Raw genomic sequence first — 6000 nt, forward strand, 5'->3', positions numbered from 1 at the left:
ACTCTTTTTTGGTGTGTGCATGTGTCTGGTCGGTTCCATTAGCCTTGAGCTGGGCAGCTCCCAGGAATTCAGAAAGCAGATGGTTAGGTAATGTCTTCGGGACGCGACAGAAGGGATGGTGCYCTCATCAAAGGCTGTTGCTAACCATGGCTTGACTTCATGCACTGCAATCAGCACCTCCACCTAGAATGCGTAAGGATTTCTTGGGAAGCAAGGTTACACCAGGAAGCTGCACCAGCCGCCTCCAAGCCCAAGTTAGAGTCAGGCTCCCTCACTGTAGTGAATCACTCATGTTCAGCTTCTCTTGCTTTGCCTCTGGAGAGCCCAGCATTTAACTTCTCCTGAGTATATCTCACACAGGACCATGCATTTTGGAGGCCACTGCTTCCCAGGGCACAGGAGCTCAAGGGTATTACTGGTCAGAAGGTAGTTYTCCAGTGCCTTGGGAAGTAAGGTACTTGCCTTTGAGCTAAGGCAGCACTAGGAGTCTTTTGAGTGGGCTACTATATGCTACAAGTGGGCTTTTGATATTTCCAGTGAGGCTCATCACAATAACCACCKGTGCCCTCCTCCTTGAACCCATATAAATGATGTTTTCTTATTGAAAAATAGCACTCAGATAAATGAGTTTGCACTTTTGCACTACGTTTTCTCATTGACACATTTTACCAGGGTAGTTGGACTGGAACCTGCAGGTCTTTTGTGTATATACCAGAAAAGAAAATAAACTTCTTCCTACTTGGGGTACTTCGTTAGTTAAACTGATAAAATTTATCTATCTCTGAACCCTTAAAACTCAGGTATWCCTTCTGTGTATCCCTGAAGTTTAACATCCACATTTAAAAGAAGCACTGCTCAGGGGAATGTAGTCAAAGAGCAGCAACAGTAAAAATTAACCAAATACCAGGTATATAAGGACACTTGGGTACTTATGCAAAATTCACACTACTTATGCAATTTAATCCTGGTCTAAAATGTCCTGCTCCACCAGATGCCCTTTGACGATACATAGCARTGGGATGCTGAAATTGGCATAGCTGCATCCTTTCAGCATGAAAAACAACAGCCAGAAATGGGCTGACTCCTCATGTCAGTATGAGAACTTTTAGGTGATCCCATACCTATCAATTCCTCTGTGTCCATAACCTCCTAGGCTCAAAATGCCACAAGTTTATGACTCAACCTTCCCCTTAAACGTTGCTTCTTTAGGTACAAAAGAGACCAACAAGGGGACCCCAATATGATTAAACAGTTTAAATTTTGTCCTGATCTTTGAAGCAGGAGGACAAGGCTGCCAAGCAGGGTCAAAGATGGTTCCTGGGCAGYTGGAATTTCTGTCCACAGAGGGAGAAAAGGAGCAGCAGTAGGTGCTGGGCAAAGGCATTTCTGGTCAMCAGAAACAAACCTACTCACCTGACAAGACTAGTAAATTGCACAATGTCAGATGTCAAGAGACCTTCCCAAACACTGTTTGCAAAGTCCAGGGACTGTTTATGTTGGGGTGGGGGGAAAAGTATTCATTCCCCCTTGCAATGGGTTAAGCAGCTCTTACCCCTAAGATAAGCTACTTGTGCTAAAATGTTAACAASTGACCTAATTTATTTTAGATATGGAGCAAAAGTGGCCTCTGCTATTCAAGTTTTGGTGGACGGCTTAGGGGAGGATAAAAACCAGAAGAAAAGGGATGTCTTTTCACAAAAAGGCACTATACTATCCTGTCAGTAGATAAGGTTTTTCTGCTTTGGCTACTCCATCTTCCTAAATTATACCGAAAGTCCTCTAGGTTTTGAAAATGAYAATCTGAAAGCAGTGTAGAAAGAAATCCCTTCCCGAGAAACAGTTAAAAACTCAGTGATAAAAATAGCAGCTTTCTGCTTTGACACAGCAGCTCTAGCTTGTTCCTGTCAAGGTGGTTTTAAAACAGGATTTCAGGTCACAGGCAGAGAAAGCCCCTCTCAGCTACCATTTCAGAACTCTGCTTGGCTTCTTCCTAATCCCTGTAGCAACAAGATCAGGCTCCTAAAAATACCCAGGAAAAAAAATACAGGAGCTCAATCAATCCATTACTTTCAGAATAATATTTGCAGATTCCTCATTTCCCTCTGCGATACCATCACATTTCATCATGAAAGTCAGGTTAAGGTTTTACTTGGCATCAGCACCTCTTGTGGTGAAGGGAACAGAAATTTTGGGCTTCCAACAGCTGTGGAGAAGGGCTTGAATATTACATCATTTATCAGTAGTGTTTCCAGAAAAAAAGGAAACATTCCATGAAAAGATAATTTACTTGTCTTAATAATGTAAGCAGGAATTAAAGTGGAGAAATCCCTTCTGGCAGGATTTTTGACAGTTACCTTCATTTTCATCCTTGCACTGCACATGTCTACTTTGAAAATKAATACAGTTTCCATTCAAAAGGGGAAAAAAACCAGGAAAAGAGTGTGAGAGGGAGCCTGTGATGTAAAACTCATTGACTACAATATTTTCTGAGAAGCTTACCTGCTCTAAAGTCTTTACAGACAGGCACCTTGGAGAATATTGGGGAAATGTTTAAGCACATTTAGTAAGAACACGCCAGGGTTTGGCTTTAAATAAAATGTGCATTTAGGCAAAGAGAAGCGATGGATCCAATACTGTACAGAATAGATACTCATTAATGACTTTTTCCTAGTCAAAAGAATTGGAAATCATTCAAGAGAAGAGGAAATGGTAATTTGTCAGTTCCCATGTTATCACTATTGCTGCTGGTAGTGGCAGGACCCAGTTTCCTCTGCTCCCATGAGACCCCATCAGTGCCAGCTCTGTGTGAGCACAGAAATCCAGAGGCAAATCTCCAGCACTTTACTGCATGTACAGTCAAACGGCATCTGTGGATGGGAGGTCCCTTCTTGAACTAGAACAAAGGCCAGGGAGGCCAAACTTCATTCTCTGGCCTAATGAGGGCCTAGCTAAATATTGCTGAGAAAACATCCACGAGGGAATGGGAWAAAACAGACTCCAGACTGGATGGAACTACTCTCAGCACAAGTCACCTGGTGATTCTTGAAGAAGAAACAATGAAGCAGGTCCCACTTGGGACTAACTCTGGTTACCTCTATTGGATGGTCCTGCCCGCCTGAGTCTTCAACTCTTTTGGTGGAGTGAGAACTTAGGGCTTCATCTCTCAAAGGTTTTCACAAATGCCATTAAATCCCTGCTACCTATACAGCTTAAAATTAACAAGTATGTCATCTCCAACACTGCTTAGCATGAGAGTTTTCCATCCATAATTTCCACCCATATAAACAAAACTTGTTTATGAATGCAGTTYAAAAAAAGAAAAAAATATCTKCACATCATACTGAAAGCAACACACCCTACTGCTACCACAAAAAAAGGCTGGGGCTGAAAGCCTGTAATGCAACACAGCCCCAGTTAAATAATCTATGATGTTTGCACAATAGTTTTAATAATTTTTTTTAATCCAACTATTTTTTGCAGATCTGCATGTTAACTCAGTCACTCAGGGTAAATTGGTGCAAACTTATCCCTGAAGCTATAATAYGGTATTAATTTTTTCCAGAATGATGCATTCAAAAATCCTTGCTTGGCTACTGAGGGTTGAGACTGCCTTACCAACTGCAAATTTGAAATAAGATAGATTTATGTTTTGCTGGTCTCTTCAGAGCATRTTTTCAAACCTTTCTGTGCAACCACAAGGAACAGAACCTCAAATATAGAAGCAGACAGACCTATTTATCAGGATCCTGTACTGATTTTTTCAGACACAGAGCTTGACTTCATACCCAAGGCACTGCCAAGCTCTTAAACAAGTTTCTGGCAGCTCCTTGGAGGTGACAAAGAATGGATGGTGTTTCTGACCCCAGCGTAGCAAGGCTGTGTTGTGCTACCTCAAAGCCATGTGGTCCAAATGGGGAACTGAGCTGTCCTGGGACAGACAAGACAGGGAGCAGAGAGATGAAGGCATAGGGAMCTCACCAAAGACACAGCTTCCAGGCAAGCTGTACTAGACTGTTTTAATCCCCTCTTGAAGTGGGGGCTGCAAAATATAAGATACTTTAACAAAGACAACTGATGTAATACAGGACTGGAGTCCCCAGATTCCCTTTGAGCATCAGATATCAGGCTCAGAACACAGCAGACATGTCACAGCCTGAGGAGCCACAGGCAGGAGGTGAACACTTCCATAGAGGTCTGTCTGGAGTCCAGGTCCCTGCCCCAATCACAGAGCTAAAGGGATAAAAACTTATTCCCCAGCCTGGGTGGCTCTCCCAGCTCATCCAGCTCCCCAGTGAGATGCCAAAGCCCCAGCACWGTCAGGAGCACCAGCACCACTCTCCAAGAGTGGCTGGAGTGGAAACTCCACTGACTCATCCCAAGGCTTTGGGTGAGGAAGGGTGACCAGCCCTAAGTAGTTTAACGAATGCACAATCCCCTGCACAGAAGCCTTTATGCGAAATCAATGAAGCACTGGCTGTTTCAAATCTCAAACAAAACACAGGAGAGTTTTGATTGTGGTTTAGAAAGAAAACTGAAAGGAACATGTTGGAAGGGGAGCAGATCTCACCCAAAGAGATTGGTGTGAGTTCTGGGATTAACACACTGCTGGTGAATCCTCCTGAATACCGATACCTTTGTCACACAGCTCCTGACAACCCAGGAAGCTGCAGTTTCACTRCATGATTTTAAACCTTAGCAACTCCTTATATGCTTTAATTTTTTTTTTTTTTTAAAAAAAAAGGCCAGTGTGAAATGACCTATCTGACACAGCTTCAGTGACCAATGCTAGGACCAGAGGGAACAGCATGAGGAAAAGCATTATGGGATTCTCAGCAAATTAAAGCAACATACCTTTAAATGCTACTTGAAGAGCCGCTTGCAGCTCTTTTTACCCACTCCCATTTTCCCCTATATGAATGATTTCTAGCAAATCACAGCCTCCACTCTCCTCCCCTTTCTGAAGGGCTGGGATCCAGCTGGAAGCTAGTCCACTGGGAAATAAAAATGAGGAATGGAGTCAGCTGGCAGCACGATYCCTTGGCAGCTGGCATTGGAGACAACACTCCCCTCTAATTCACAGCATCACAGAGCTCAGATTTCAAGGGAATGGCTGCCTCARTTCCTGCCAAGGCACCTTGCAATGGCACAGCACTGCCCTACCAGAATGCTCCAGCAGCCAAATCCTCCACAGGATTTTGATGGACCTCAGCTGACAAAGGAATGGCTTTAACACYGCTGTGCAAAGCCTCCTCAGATAACTGCTATCTGCAACATAAACCACCATCAGCTAACAAGGACTAGCTGTTCCCAGCACAGCCCAGATTTTACTTGAGGTATTTACACTGCTCTTTGCCATAGATAAGGAATTATGATAAGAATTCAAGTGATTGTGTTTAAAAAAAAAAAAAAAAAAAAAGGAAAAAGTGCCCAACCAGGCAGTTTACAAACTCAAGGAGTTTCTCAGGAAGGAACGAGAAAAAAAGGCAGTTTGAGTATCCTGAAAACAAGGGCTGGGACTTTGAGTCTGGGTTGTCTCCCTTCCACATGCTTGTGAGACTCTGGACAATCCATTAAACTCTGGACTGTTCTGTGAGAACTGAGGTGCCTGGAAATTAGAGAACAGTAGTATCAGAAATGCTTTTATAATCACAAAATCTCATTTGATTGACACAAGGACTTTTTACAGAAGGAATTTCAAACTSATACCCTTCTTCTGATACCCAGGATAGGTTCTGGGCTAATCCACTGCAGACAATCCTGCAGGGCTGACAGAAATTGCCATGCATTTGGGGCTCCTACCAGGGCAATTGTGAGGACACCAGGTTCCCTCAGTCTTGCACCTCCAAGAGCACCCTCACTACACACACAGAGCTCCGAAGGTGGCAATTCATGCCCTATTAACCTCCCACTGTAACACTCCCAGGGATCCCAGAAGGACAGGATATTTAGGACCACCTCAGGGTTTTGCAGAAGGGAAGGTAGAAAAGTGGTCATTACCAT

At 43.5% G+C, this 6000-nt stretch overlaps 1 long non-coding RNA gene across 1 annotated transcript in view; it reads right to left on the reverse strand.

Annotated features, from left to right (window-relative positions):
* LOC130583424 (uncharacterized) overlaps nt 1-6000 on the reverse strand; it is a 114482-nt gene that overhangs the window by 62876 nt on the left and 45606 nt on the right. The gene's annotated exons all lie outside the window — the stretch shown is intronic.

Source organism: Malurus melanocephalus, unplaced genomic scaffold, assembly GCF_030028575.1.
Source record: "Malurus melanocephalus ecotype Western Australia unplaced genomic scaffold, MMel_1.1 scaffold_13, whole genome shotgun sequence".
Taxonomy (NCBI): Eukaryota; Metazoa; Chordata; class Aves; order Passeriformes; family Maluridae; genus Malurus; species Malurus melanocephalus.